This window comes from Oreochromis niloticus, unplaced genomic scaffold (genome assembly GCF_001858045.2).
Source record: "Oreochromis niloticus isolate F11D_XX unplaced genomic scaffold, O_niloticus_UMD_NMBU tig00001025_pilon, whole genome shotgun sequence".
Lineage (NCBI taxonomy): Eukaryota > Metazoa > Chordata > Actinopteri > Cichliformes > Cichlidae > Oreochromis > Oreochromis niloticus.
In genome coordinates this window covers 30,606-45,981 of record NW_020327294.1, presented here as the reverse complement: position 1 = coordinate 45,981, position 15,376 = coordinate 30,606, and the positions used below count along the sequence as shown (strand labels likewise).

The window sequence follows — 15,376 nt, the reverse complement described above, 5'->3', positions numbered from 1 at the left end:
GGTGTTGACACCCTGACCCCCACCTCCTTTTAAAGTAGTGTTCATTGACAATAGAGATTGAAAATGTGATGTCATTCAGGGGTAAAACCGCAAAGGATTCTGGGAACCCATGGCAAGAGATACTAGCGCACCCAGGCTTTCAATTGAAATCAGTTACACAGCGATAAAAAGAAACACAAAGAATGGCAAGAAGCTGTTGTATTATCAACTGCAATAGCCGGTCGCATGACAGCCACGGGAAGCCGACGGGTAAAGAGATCGGTTTTTTTATTATTATTATTTTATTATTTATATAACGTCCCAGAACACTCCAGCTCACATGTTAGTCTGCTCCAAGCATTCCCACAAAGGTCAGTGTTTTGTAGTAGTTAATACGTCATTTTCCATAACATAATTGGTGATATAGGTTTTTTTTTTTTGTTTTTTTTTTTGTCTGTCCCATTTGGTTCTTTAGCCGTCAGAATTGTTGTCTGAAGACCAACAAGGATACCAAATGGATTTATTTTGCCAAATGGATCATCATGGCATTGCCGTATTGGTCCATTTGATCAAACTTTGTTGTTATTATTTATTTTATTTTCAGTTGTTACAGATGGGACAGACATGACTGGGGGATAGGAAAGGGAGAAAGAAAGAGAGGAAGGAAAAGAAAAACAGAAGGGAAAAGGGACAGTGAGAAAGGGCACTTACAAAGACAAAGAGAAAGAAAAAAAAATCTCCTGGATCACCTGTTGAGAGAAAAAGAAGAGAAGACAAGCAAAAAAAAACCCAAACAAAAACAAAGCAACATACTAAACACAACACCATCACGTTAATCTAACTAAGTGTGAACGGCAGTAAATACTAAATATTGAAAGTTGTTGTGCAGCACGCAGGACAGACAGCGCACAATGTGCTTTGAAGTAGCAGCTAAGAAAGGTGTAGTTTATGTCTACGAACAGTGAACACCCGTGTGCACACCTGTGTGGATCAACGCGCTTGTATACAAAAGGTTTCCCCATGTAACGGTCTGCTAGAGGGTGTGGAGGCCCATAGCCCCATCCCCCAGGGCATGAAGTAGGCATGGAGGAGATCCAGGCTCCAGACATCCAGAGGCCCCAGAGTGCGAGAGCCCAAGGAGTACCACCGGAGGGGCATCCGTGCCACCTTCCTGGGAAGGGCTGAGGAGATCCCCAGATGAGGGGGTCACCCAGTAGCCACGGAGCAGAAGCCAGAGGGGGCTGCACTGGCGTGCCCGCCGGCTCTGCCGGCAGCCAGCTGTGCCAGAGTGAACCGAGTTGCAGGCCCCGAGGCCAGAGGCCCGAGGGCCCCCTTTGCCCCGGAAGAGGCCTGACCGAGCGACAGGCACCAGGCCCCGCCAAGTAGCCACCGGGAGTGAGCTGGTGCATACCTGAGCTCCCAGCCCCGGACACCAAGAACCACCAATGCACCAACCCCTGAGGGCATCAGTCACCAGCAGGGAGTGTGGTGAGGGGAGATAGGCCTCCACACTTGGAGGGCCTGGGAGTACCCAGGGAGGTGGAGTCTAAGACCCGACCTGACATATAGACACAGACAAACAGGCACACACAGACATAAACATGCTTTCCCACCCTCATGCACACATATACAAACACTCAGCACTCACCCAACGTAGGGACAGACATACATAGACATGTTCACACAATCATACTCGCCTAACATACTCTATGCCCCGGGTCCAGGTACCCTCGCCCCCAGAGGGGGAAACGGCACCCAGACCCAAGAGATGAGACCCTTTCCCCCGGGGTGGAGGCAAGCAGACCGCCCCAGGCTCCGCAGCAGCAGGGAGGCCCCGCATCCCAGATCGGACGGCCAACACCTCCTCCCAGCCCCCCGCCCCGATGGCCAGCAGAGAACAGGGGTGTGTGAAGACCCCATACCTCCCTCCTCCCGCTCATGTGTAGTGTTGCTGCGTGTTGTTCTAAAGTGCATTTAAAACAAGGGAGGGCATGGTGCTGCTGCCAGAGAGCAGCAGGTGTTAGCACGTAATAATTGGTGATATAGGTTACAAGCAAGTCTGGCACTGAACAGAAATTGTCGCGCTATGCTCCTTTGTTTATTGTGCATAAATAGTGAATTGTCCTGACACAATATTGCGTTTCGTTTCTGTTATTACCACGGTACATTGACAAAAACATATACTTTTATTCACAGGATAAAACAGTTGTTTTGTATCACTAATTGCCCAGTACGATTACAGCATACAATATTATTGTCACTGCTACATTTCTGTACTGCCTACCAGAAATTATTTCCACTACTAATTAATTACCATTGAGCTCAAAGGTCCTATTAATAAACGGTTAACGAATGTGTATTTAGAAGACAATTTGTGAGGTAAACTTACCTTTGTTCGTATGATGGTCTTTCGTTCTACACGGCATTTCAAGGTCCTGTACCCATCCGCCGGTAAACTGTACCCAGGCTTGTGTATGTGTATGCACTCACTCCAAGAACCGTATAATTATAAATCTGAGCGTGGTGAAAGTTGGGCAGCACGCTAACGTCTTTTGTCCACTCTGTGTGCTCGTAAGGGTCTGACCCTTTCACTCCTTTGATTTTTTCCTCGTATCTTTTCTTTGCCTTTTCGTCGAGTCTGTCTTTGTACGGACCGGCATTGTTCTCCTTCGTTTTGTACATTTTTTGGGGGGCAAAGAAAAAACAAGAAGGTATTGGAACGGGAGAATGAACGTTTTGCGGTGCTGCAAATGCTTGCATTTGATGCGGTATTTGGATTGTTTTGCCACGAGTTCCCGGCATGCAATGCGCGAAAGTCACGTGGTCTGTCAATCTCTATTGTCTGCCCCTCACCCTCAGTAACTCTTGCTACTGTCCTTGGGGTGGGGGTTGATTGTCCTCCTGCGTTGCACCCCAGTTTTTTGTTCCCATTCCAGGCCTATTCTCTATTTTGTATTCTTATGCCCATTAACACCTATATTATCATGCTGCAAGCAATCACAAACTACAGTGTCTCAAACTCCACTGTATACCAAGCAATCTATTATTCTCAACAACACAACACAACTACACTTACATTTTTCATTTCCAGCTCAGTGTCATCTGTGAAGCAACATTTCTTAAACAGATCTGTTTGATCTTCTAGTTTCAGATGGATTCAAATGGAAGCCGTCAGATGTAAACACTGAAATCACAGCATTCAAACTCTTTAGACACACAGAGTCAGTCTGCTGGTACCGACAGCTCGCACATTAATTCACAGTTCAAGATTTGCCTCCAAATCTACAGAGACATAAAAACTGAATTAGACTGATCACAATAGTTTGTTTCATTAATTCTGATAATTATTATGTGTCATATGTGACATATGATAAGTGGAAGAGCACAGAGGGATGGTTTTCCAAGGATGGTCCCAAGCCCAGCTGAAAAAGGAGGAGGGTGGTTGCCCTGCCAAAGCAACCAGAACCAGGAGACTGGGTAAATGAAGTATTAAACCAGGGGTGATTCTAGGATCAGAGCTTTGGGGGTGCTGAGCACCCAGAGAGCTGCCCAGCCAAGCAAGATGATCCTTTACTCGTCACGATGAGACTTCTTCCCTGTCTCTGTCAGTCCCTGCATCCTTAAATGCCCCAGTTGTCCCGAGTTCCCTCTGACTGTCTCCTTGGTGCATTTAAACCCCTGTTCCTCCCTGTCCTCATCGTCTGTTGTTTTCATCTCCGTTATCAGTCATCATAATTTTACCATCTCTGTCTGCAAATTTCTTTATTAAATCAAAAGACTCTTAAATTCATCAAGTCTCTCTGTGCCTGGGTCCTCGTCACAAAACATGACATCATTGTTTTGTACATTTTAACACAATTTAATCCCCACATTTGTGAAAGAAAAGCAAAAACCTTTTTAAAGTCTGTAATAAAACCATCAAATCTTATAAAGGTTATTTAAATGCTGCAAAAGAAGAATGGATTGGAATAAAAAAAATACATATGCTAACCTTAAATCCTGGGTGAAAATGATGAATGATGATCATAGTGAGTAAGACGTAAACTGACTGCATTTTTGGACAGAGATTCACTTTTAATGTGTATGTATAATACAATACAGATACATAAAAATACACTCCAAAATAGAAGAGTCCGTGAAATGTACAAATGTACAAAATATTAATTAAAAAAATTATAAAAATGGAGGCAACTTTGCCTGTGGTACAATGTATACAATGTATGAAAAGATCTTTACTGCAGATACTACTGTGGCTCTGCAGATTTTTTCTTTTATTTTAACCTATGTCGCCTCACCTTGAAGTTGGCAAATACTTTTGGTGGTCAACTCACAAGCAGTTTAACAGCTTCTGTTTTGCCCGTCACTGTTCCCTGTCTGTTTCCTTACCTGGTTCTTCCTGACCTTGCACTTTCTCCTCACGTTCCCTCTTTCCTCTCTCCCTCTTTGGACTGACAATCATACACAAATAGATTGTATTCAATTAGATGAAAAGTTACATTAATATGAAAAAATATATTATTAAGATCACTAATAAAAAAATCCTCTCTCAGTGTACTTCCAACCTAAAGGCAAATAACCAAACCACATGTACATCTGATAAAAGATATAAATATTGAAACACTGATCCAACATTATCTTTTATTGACGGATCATTTGTTCTTACACTTTTACCTGAATGTGGCTCCTGGGTTTAATATCGCCACATATGACAAAATAACCAGCTTCTCTCCTTCCTTTTCAAACAGCACAGTGGTAACAACAGCAGGCTACGGACAATGTTAAGTTTTAGATTTTAAATAGGCTGTATAAATTTCAATGGAAGCAACAGGATGGTCAAATGTGATTGACCTGAAATCTGATTTTACTACAGAGTAGGACGGATTGTACGGTAGCAAACATCGTCGGAAAACACATTTCCAACACTGCAGTTTACGTGGGTGTAATGTTTTTCAGCTAAAAAGAAACAGGGTCTGACTGCTACCTAACTATGTAAAGAGTAACTGAAGGTTAAATGCAGCTAATATGTCCTGTTTTAATCCAATCTATACTTTTGTTGTTAAAATGTTACGTCTCAACCAAGTACTGTATGCTTTTTATATTTTTAGTAGTGTGTCACACAAACAGCAAGTATTGTCAAAAAAAGTAAGAAATCTTTGGGGGTGCTTTGATTCATAACCCATTCAAAATGGGTTAAAATTGCCCCTGTATTAAACCATATGAATTTAAACCGATCTTTCTCAGCAACAGCGCAATATGCAGTCAATTTCACCAGCAGCCCTTGATGGAAGAGCTGATCAAAAAGCGATGACTGCAATGGTTTAGCCACGTCTGTCGCATGAGCAACCATGCCATACCATATCATAGCCATATCACCTTATGCTGGAGCAGCACACCGTACACTGGAGAATTAAGTGTGACACACCTAAGAAGACAAGCCAATTGAAGATGATCTTAAACAAGGACATCTAACCCTCGAACAAGCAAAGGTCAAGGCAAGAGATCGCAAGGCCTGGAAGTGTATCACTGACAAAGCTGGAAAGGCTATGGCACCCACAGTGACGTATTGGCTTGGTGAATGACCTCCCCTGCTGACCGTTGGCTAGGGACAAAAGAAAAAGAAGAGGGATGGTTTGCACTATAATAACTATTTGTTCAAAAAGTTGATTCTGTTCATCTGGATGTAGCACTTTCACTCAGAGAAACATTTTGTCACTCATCCAAGTGACTTCTTCAGTCTCAGCTGACTCCAAGTTTCCAACCTTATAAAAAGTAGTACTGCTGATGATGAATCATCCTTAATATTCCAATTTTCATGATTACTGATCAATGGCCATGAGTACCATTCACAGAGAGTTGGGGAATGGCTGCAATCACAGCATTGTAAGATGGCGAAAGATGTACCCTTAGGCCCCCTTCTCAATTCAGAGATGGTCTTTCCCTTTTCACTTAAATGGCCTCCTTGACTCCGCGCTCAAACCAGCGTTCCTCCCTGTCCAGGATGTGTACATCCTCATCATTGAAAGAGTGTCCACTGGCCTGTAGGTGTAAGTAGACTGCCGAGTCCTGGGCTGACGAGTTAGCTTTTCTGTGTTGTGCCATCAGCTTCGCCAGAGGTTGTTTGGTTTCCCCGATGTATAAATCCTGGCAATCCTTAACAGGGTACAATATATTACTCTGTTTGTGCTGGGGGACCAGATTCTTGGGATGGACAAATTTTTTGGCGCTGTGTGTTTTGGAGTATAAAGTTGGGGAAACCTGCATCAGCAGACACTGCAGAAATCACTTGGATGAGTGGCGAAATGTTTGTCCCACTGAAAATGCTATGTCCAGATGAACAGAATCACTTTTTGGGGATTTCATTACCCGGATCATTGAGGATGCATCAAAACAGTAATACTGCAAATAACACCTGTGAAAAATTGTCATCGATGTGTTGTCTTCATCAGAAAGCTTCTTACAGCTCGAAGTTCATTCGTTAAATCCAAAGTAATTCTAGAAGGAAGTCCAGCAGCTTGGCACCCATCTTAAAACCCATGTAGCACTTCTTGCATGAAACAGTTGTCTGTGACACAGTTCCTCATTCATACTGTGATGTCAGAGCTAATATCACACTGAGTGAGAGAATCAGAGTAAACACACCAAATGCAGCCTGAGTTCAGCCACAAAGAAATTTGTGGCTTTTTTCCCCCTTTCTTAACTGTTTTCGCGCTGTCCTTAGAAAACGCTTAAAACACACACACACAGAAACGTGACGACAGTATTTAGAAAAAAGCATGGCTTATATATATTATCAGTACTCTGGATTTACTGGCCTGTAATTGAAATTTAAAAACTTTGAAGTCCGAACTTTCAATGTGGGCTGAAATAGAGACTCAGTGTGGCTGCAGCTTGTTGCTATGTCAGTTTAGATCAGTCATGTGATTTGGAGGTGCAGCGTGTCGGTGGACCACAGAGGGTTAATAACACTCACCTTCCTTCCATTTCCAGAGTGTAACATCCAACCACCTGTGTAAAATCCGAAATTCCCATGGTGTTGTTCAAAATGTGCTCTGGCACAATCATAAGCATCGCTTGCTACTGAAAACAAAAAAATAGCCGGTCCTGCTATGGGCTGAACCATTTGTTAATGGTGGAGGGGGGGAACACTATGCAATATATTCAGTTTGAGCATGTATATTCACTGTTGACTGTAACTACGCTCAAACTGTTAATGCTATCTTATTTTAATAAACAACACTGTCATATGCAAAACTGGGGTGGCACTTGGGGTGGCAAGGGATCATTTTAGGGTGGCACTTGCCACCCCATGCCACCTTTGTAGATCCGCCCCAAGTGCCCACACACACGGACCAGTACCACCTCTTTGACTCCCATCACCCTCTGGAACACAAACTTGGAGTAATTAGGACCCTACACCACCGAGCAGAACATGTTCCCTCTAAGCCTGAAGGGAAAAAGAAGGAACACACACACGTAAAGGAAGCACTTAAAACATGTGGCTATCCTAACTGGGCGTTTATAAAGTCAGCAAAGATGCACAGAAAAGAAGATCAGACACCAGTGAGGGAGGATAAGAAAGACAGACGCAACAACGTTGTCATCCTCTATGTAGCTGGTGTATCAGAGAAACTCAGGAGAGTTTTCTCCAAGCACGACATCCCAGTGTACTTCAGACCCAGCAACACACTCAGACAGAAACTGGTTCACCCGAAAGACAAAACTCCTAAACACAAACTTAACAATGTGGTGTATGCTGTACAGTGCAGCGAGGAATGCCCAGACCTCTTATTAAATTCCGGTTCTTTGGATTCTTTATGGCCAAAAAAGGACACAGCTCAGAAGTGGTCTTATTACTTTAAAAATGATCTTTATTTTTACATATCCGGATATGGAGACCTGAACACACACACGAAACCCCAGGTCTGAAGCACAAACGGAAGCCTAGGTATTTATATACTTGCTCTCACGTCACACCACACTTTAAGTTTCGATCAAACAGCCTAGTTGGTTTCACTTCACTGGTGGTTCATTTACAAACACAAGTCTAACTTAAGTTTCACACTGTTTTTTGTTAGAAAACAATCACATTGTTACAGCTTAATTACACAAAATGTCAGAAATCTGCACTGTCATGAACAAAAATTTAAACCTAATTTTTCATGATTTGTTGGATTAACCCACTGAGGTCTGAAATACAACCGGCCATTTTTGACTCCTTTTGAGTTTACGTTTGTATTTCACCCTCAAATTGTTTCATTTTATTTTTCCCCCCTTGCCTTTTTTGGTATCTTTTCATCTCAGCTGAATTTAGTTGTTTTTTCACTGACATACTGCATTATTACTACTATTACTATTAATAGTACTATTACTGATCTGAAATCACACAAAGAACTTAAAATCCTAGTAGTATTTTTTACTGTAACCCCACAGACATGTTGAGTAATTTTTTATAACTTGAAATGCAAATACAAATTGTACATTTTGTAATTGTATACAACTTTTTATCTAAAAATGCAGCCAATACACCTGCTGTTTTTTTTTTTTTCATTTTCTACAACCATTTAAAAATATTACTAAAACTAAAGTGATAGAACAATCAGGTTTTGCAATAAGATGCCCCACAAATGATGTGTGCCAATAAAAAAAGACCGGCCACCAAAAGACAGTAACTGCTGTCAGATTAACTAATTAAAAAAAACAAAAAAAACAAAAAACAAAAAAGACTCATATGTTCGAATGCTGTTCATAGATTTCAGTTCAGCATTCAACACTATAATCCCCCAACAGCTCACTCAAAAACTGGTCCAGTTGGGGCTCAACACCTCTCTGTGCAACTGGCTGTTGGATTTCCTCACCGGAAGACCTCAAGCAGTACGGGTCGGCAGTAATACATCCAGCACCATCATTTTAAACACGGGGGCCCCGCAGGGATGTGTGCTGAGCCCCCTCCTCTTCACTCTGCTGACCCATGACTGCACTCCATCATACAGCTCCAACCTCTTCATCAAGTTTGCGGACGACACAACGGTGGTGGGTCTCATTAGCAACAGGGATGAGACCAACTACAGAAGTGAGGTGAGTCGCCTGGCCACGTGGTGTGTTGACAACAATCTCTCTCTGAATGTGGAGAAGACGAAGGAGATTGTTGTGGACTTCAGGAGAATGCACACCCAACATGCTCCTCTGACCATTGACGTCTGTGGAGAGAGTGAGCAGCACCAAGTTCTTGGGTGTGCACATCACAGAGGATCTCTCCTGGACGTACAACACCACAGCACTGGCCAAGAAATCACAGCAGCGTCTCTTCTTTCTCCGCAAACTAAGAAGAGCAGGAGCACCAGCCCCCATCATGTACACTTTCTACAGAGGCACCATCGAGAGCATCCTGTCGAGCTGCATCACTGTGTGGTTTGGAGCCTGCAATGCGTCCTGTCATAGAACCCTCCAACGCATAGTGAGAGCTGCAGAGAGGATCATTGGTGTCTCTCTCCCCTCCCTTCAGGACATTTACAGCACCCGTCTCACTAAAAAAGCCCTTTGCATAGCGGCTGATCCCACGCACCCAATGCAAAGCTTCTTCAAGCTGCTGCCGTCAGGGAGGAGACTGCGGAGTCTCCAGGCCAGGACCAGCAGACTGAAGGACAGCTTCATCCATCAGGCTGTCAGGAAGCTTAACTCCCTCCCGATTCTGCCCCCTCTCCCCTCTTCTCCTCCACGGTCTCACTGAACTCTGTCACACACACACACACACACACACACACTCTCTGACTCACTCACTGGCCTGCACCAGTTATTAGTCACTTTGTGGAGCATTGGACTGCCATTACCTCATAAGATTTTGTTGTTACACTATCTCCTACCGTACATTACTAAATCTCCATTTGCACTATTTGCCTATTTGCACTACTTTGCCTGGTTTACACTCAATGTCATTTACCCTTACTTGAATATTGTATACTGTATAGCTTTTTTTGTTATACGTAAAATTGTATTGTATTTATTTAAATTTTTACTTTTTAATTTTTTTTTTTACTTGCATTTTTTAATCACTCTCTTATATTTAAATGTTCATTTGCTATTTCATCTAGGGTTTGAGAGTAACGGAATTTCTATTCTCTGTATGTCCTGTACATGTGGCAGAATTGACAAATAAAGCTGACTTTGACTTTGAACTGTTACTGAGTTAGCTTAGCTAGCAGAGCAGCTAGCAGTCAGAGTATGAATTCTGCAAGCAGGCAGCTTGGTCCTTGGCATTGTTACTGAAATCAAGCTCCTGTCTGCCATTTCGACAACAATGTTTGACCTGCTGCTTTGTAGGACTACAGTAATGGAGGGATTTAGAGGCTGAAATCGGCTCTCTGTGACACTTTTTTTTTTTTGTGGTGAACTGATTAAAGCTGTGTCTCAGATGATGTGGATGTTAGTCCAACACATCAGACATGACCTTTACAGCTCTCAGTCGATGTGCACATGAATGATTTGTGTTTCCTCTGCAGGTGAAGGTAGAAAGTGTGTGTGAGCTGATGTGAATTGAGCAGCATGGATCAGTGTGAGGACAGAGAGGAGGGAGTCCCTCCCTCTAAAAGCACTCTGTGTGGGGAACATGAGAGCCAGACCAAAGCTCAGAGGTGAGATGACCATCTCTAACTGTCCATGACTCTTCTCCATGTCACAGCTCAGCACTCACATCACTGCTGCATCATTATTCACAGGAACCCACCTGGACCTCCACCCAGCTCTGTGTCCTTACAGAGTGACCATTCCAAAGATGATGCCATTTATTTTAAATCCCAGCCTGTGTCTGCTGCAGAGCGGTGAGCTATTAGTAAGACGAACTGTTTGATTTAACTGCTTGATGTTGTTGGATATAAACTGCAGTGCAAACACGTCATTCCCTCAGTCTCATTTAAACTGTCTCTTAAAAACAACCCTTTGGTTTCTAAACAACTGAAAATCAACTTCAGCAAACAGAAAGTTCATGCTTATGTTTTCTTCCATCAGTCATGTTGTGCATTATGTTGGAGGAAGTTAGAGAAGGTAACACTAACTTTGATGCACAGATTTCACTTTTACTCATAAAACTCAGAGCATCAAGAATAATTCAAATAGGTTAGGCAGGACCCAGGTGCAGCACTCTGAGACAGAGCGAGTTAAGTAAAAAGAAGCTCTATAGCCCAAAGGAAATACATGTCACTCTTGGCCCAAAGGAAATACAAAAAAGCAAAAGTGGACCAGGAAGAAACTTAAACAAGAAAGTAGAAAAGGAAACTACTAAGACTACAAAACTACTAAGGAACTGTGGATTTCACAGAAAACACAAAATCAGCCAACATAAGCAGAACATGACAAAGAGCAGAGTGAGGCTAAGGACTTAAAAATACACAGAAGGTAATTAGGGGGATGAAACATACCTAGCGAAAAAAAAGGAACAGGTGAACTAAATCAGACTAACTACAGCGGAGGCAAAACTGAACATAGCACATCCAGGAAAAGATACTATTACAAGAAATTAAAACAAGATACAAGAAATACAAGAAACTAACTCAATACAAGAAATTAACATAGACTGAGACTGAACACAGACCAAAGCAATGGTAATATTTACACTGAAAACTACAACAAAGTCAAACAACATGTAACAAACAGATTCTAAACCAGAAAATATTGGTTACAAAACCGAACATCATGACACAGGGATCCAATGAAGAGAAGCCAATATAGCAGAACTACGCTCTCTCTCTTTCCAGTCCCTGTAAGTACTTATGCTAGAACATTTTGGATCAACTGAAACTTTTCAGGGAGTTTTAGGTGCTGAATATAATGAATTATGGTAGTGCAGCCTTGAGGTAAATGCATGAAATTGTTTTTCAGCATCTCCGTGAGATAGAATGTTTTTTTTTATCTAGGCGATACTATACAAATGGAAGAAAGCAGTCCTACATATTTGTAACGCTGTGATTCCTCACAGTGTTACTGTGCCAGGGTTCCTGGGTTGTCGACCCAGGGGCAACACCATCTTTGGCTGTACCAGCTACAGGGGCCTGGCTACCTACAGGTTTTTCAAGGATACAATGGCATTGATTTGCAGTGGGATTAGCTGGACTAGTGAACATTTACAGCAAAACCCAGTCATCTGAGTGGCCGTGCTTGTCAAAACAGTCTTCATCGATCATTTGTGTGCCCTTGAACAAATTCTTCATCACTCCTCCACAGAGTGAGTTGGGAGGGCTCAGAGGTTCCCAGTGGTCAGTCTGCCCAGCAGCATCAAACACACCTGGACTCCATATTTATGGTCTGTACATGTACAACAACTACTTTTAGATCTATTCTGTTCACAGTCATCTCCATGCTGCTCTTTGTAGACCAGTGGATTGTCAGTGTGTCCAACATGGATCTGATGTTTGGCTCGATGATTTCAGTCTGATTGGATCATTCCCAAAGTATTCTGTTCCAGCTGCTGGAGGACAACATCATCACTTTTGTGAAGAATGAGCTGAAGAAGATCCAGATGGTTCTGAGTCCAGATTACCCACAATGCCTAGAGAGTCAGAGGGAGGATGATGAGCAGAGGAACAGCAGAGAAGCATTTTTGAAGATTACATTGGACTTCTTGAGGAGAATGAAGCGTGAGGAGCTGGCTGACCTTCTGCAGAGCAGTAAGAGGATTTGTCTAGAGATTTAAGCTGCTGGATGAGTGAATCATTAATGCATTAAGACATGCTTAATGAATGAACCATTTACTGATTTCTTGAGAAAAGGACCAACAGGTACCTATGTGCACTTGATGAATTGTTGACTAAAATCATTGCTCTTTTGTTCTTTAGGAATGCCTCTTGGTGTGTTTCAGCATCATCTCAAGTCTATCTTGAAGGAGAAATTCCAGTCTGTGTTTGAGGGGATCGCTAAACCAGGAAAGCCAACCCTTCTGAATCAGATCTACACAGAGCTCTACATCACAGAGGGAGGGACTGCAGAGGTCAATGATGAACATGAGGTCAGACAGATTGAAACAGCATCCAGGAAACCAGACAGACCAGAAACAACAATCAGACAAGAAGACATCTTTAAAGCCTCACCTGGAAGAGATGAACCAATCAGAACAGTGCTGACAAAGGGAGTGGCTGGCATTGGGAAAACAGTCTTAACACAGAAATACAGCCTGGACTGGGCTGAAGACAAAGCCAACCAGGACATCCAGTTCATATTTCCATTCACTTTCAGAGAGCTGAATGTGCTGAAAGAGGAAAAGTTCAGCTTGGTGGGACTTGTTCATCACTTCTTTACTGAAACCAAAGAAGCAGGAATCTGCAGCTTTGAAGACTTCCAGGTTGTGTTCATCTTTGATGGTCTGGATGAGTGTCGACTTCCTCTGGACTTCCACAAAACTACAATCCTAACTGACCCTAGAAAGTCCACCTCAGTGGATGTGCTGCTGATAAACCTCATCAGGGGAAATCTGCATCCTTCTGCTCACCTCTGGATAACCACACGACCTGCAGCAGCCAATCAGATCCCTCCTTACTGTATTGGCATGGTGACAGAGGTCAGAGGGTTCACTGACCCACAGAAGGAGGAGTACTTCAGGAAGAGATTCAGAGATGAGGAGCAGGCCAGCAGGATCATCTCTCACATCAAGACATCACGAAGCCTCCACATCATGTGCCACATCCCAGTCTTCTGCTGGATCACTGCTACAGTTCTGGAGGATGTGCTGGAAACCAGAGAGGGAGGACAGTTGCCCAAGACCCTGACTGACATGTACATCTACTTCCTGGTGGTTCAGGACAAAGTGAAGAAGGTCAAGTATGATGGAGGAGCTGAGACAGATCCACACTGGAGTCCGGAGAGCAGGAAGATGATTGAGTCACTGGGAAAACTGGCTTTTGATCAGCTGCAGAAAGGAAACTTGATTTTCTATGAATCAGACCTGACAGATTGTGGCATCGATATCAGAGCAGCCTCAGTGTACTCAGGAGTGTTCACACAGATCTTTAAAGAGGAGAGAGGACTGTACCAGGACAAGGTGTTCTGCTTCATCCATCTGAGTGTTCAGGAGTTTCTGGCTGCTCTTCATGTCCATCTGACCTTCATCAACTCTGGAATCAATCTCATTGAAGAGCAACAAACAGACTTCAAGAAAAAGATATTTGAAAAAAAAAAAAACAATTTAAAATTTCTCCACCAGAGTGCTGTGAACAAGGCCTTACAGAGTCCAAATGGACATCTGGACTTGTTCCTCCGCTTCCTCCTGGGTCTTTCCCTGCAGACCAATCAGGCTCTCCTACGAGGCCTGCTGACACAGACAGTAAGTAGGTCACAAATGAGTCAGAATACGGTCCATTACATCAAAAAGAAGCTCAGTGAGAATCTGTCTCCGGAAAAAAGCATCAATCTGTTCCACTGTCTGAATGAACTGAATGATCGTTCTCTAGTGGAGGAGATCCAACAGTCCCTGAGATCAGGAAGTCTCTCCACAGATAAACTGTCTTCTGCTCAGTGGTCAGCTCTGGTCTTCATCTTACTGTCATCAGAAAAAGATCTGGATTTGTTTGACCTGAAGAAATACTCTGCTTCAGAGGAGGCTCTTCTGAGGCTGCTGCCAGTTGTCAAAGCCTCCAACAAAGCTCTGTAAGCGTTATGCCTCTGTAGTGAGTGTTTGCTACCTGTGGTTGCTGCAAACAGTTTGTGTATGTTTGTTATTAAGTTTAGAAAGACCCAGTTATGAATGGGTGTTGTGCAGCAAGTTGCCCATCAACGTCAACTTGTGTTTCTTTTGTTTCATTCTATAGCATAGTGTGACTGCTGCTTCTCCTTGGTCTGCACATCATTAAGTAGATGATTAGCAAGTTATTTGAAGCTGTGCCGATAAAACCCACTTTTCACTATCTCTTAAAATAAATCCACTGAGATTTCTCAAAGCAAGAAATAATGTTGTCTTCCCTCCTTCCTATTGTTGTCTTTTCAGACTTAATGTCTGTAACCTCTCAGAGAGAAGCTGTGAAGCTCTGTCCTTAGTTCTCAGCTCCCAGTCTTGTAGTTTGAGAGAGCTGGACCTGAGTAACAACAATCTACAAGATTCAGGAGTGAAACGTCTGTTTGTGGGAATGAAGAGTCCACACTGTAAACTAGAAATTCTCAGGTAAGATCAAGGGGTATGTACTTTTTTCTATCATTTAGAAAAAGCAATCCCTAAGAAATGTAACTTTAGCTATGTCTTTAATGTGTTTTCTGTTTTTAGTCAAACATTTTTAAAACTATTCTGATCAGAAAAAAGTTACATTCTGTCAAATCTAGTTGTTCCTGACTGCTATTAAACACCAGTGTTAGTACATAATCAGATGTCAGTAGTAACTAATTATATTTACTCAGTTACATTTACTTGAGTAATTTTTTGAGA

At 42.7% G+C, this 15,376-nt stretch overlaps 1 long non-coding RNA gene across 1 annotated transcript; it reads left to right on the top strand.

Annotated features, from left to right (window-relative positions):
- The first annotated feature begins 12,207 nt into the window (after window positions 1-12,207).
- On the top strand, window positions 12,208-12,514 carry LOC112844730 (uncharacterized). Its single transcript, XR_003217464.1, has 2 exons — window positions 12,208-12,271; window positions 12,434-12,514. It is a non-coding gene; the product is annotated as an uncharacterized LOC112844730 (long non-coding RNA).
- The last annotated feature ends 2,862 nt before the right edge of the window (window positions 12,515-15,376 follow it).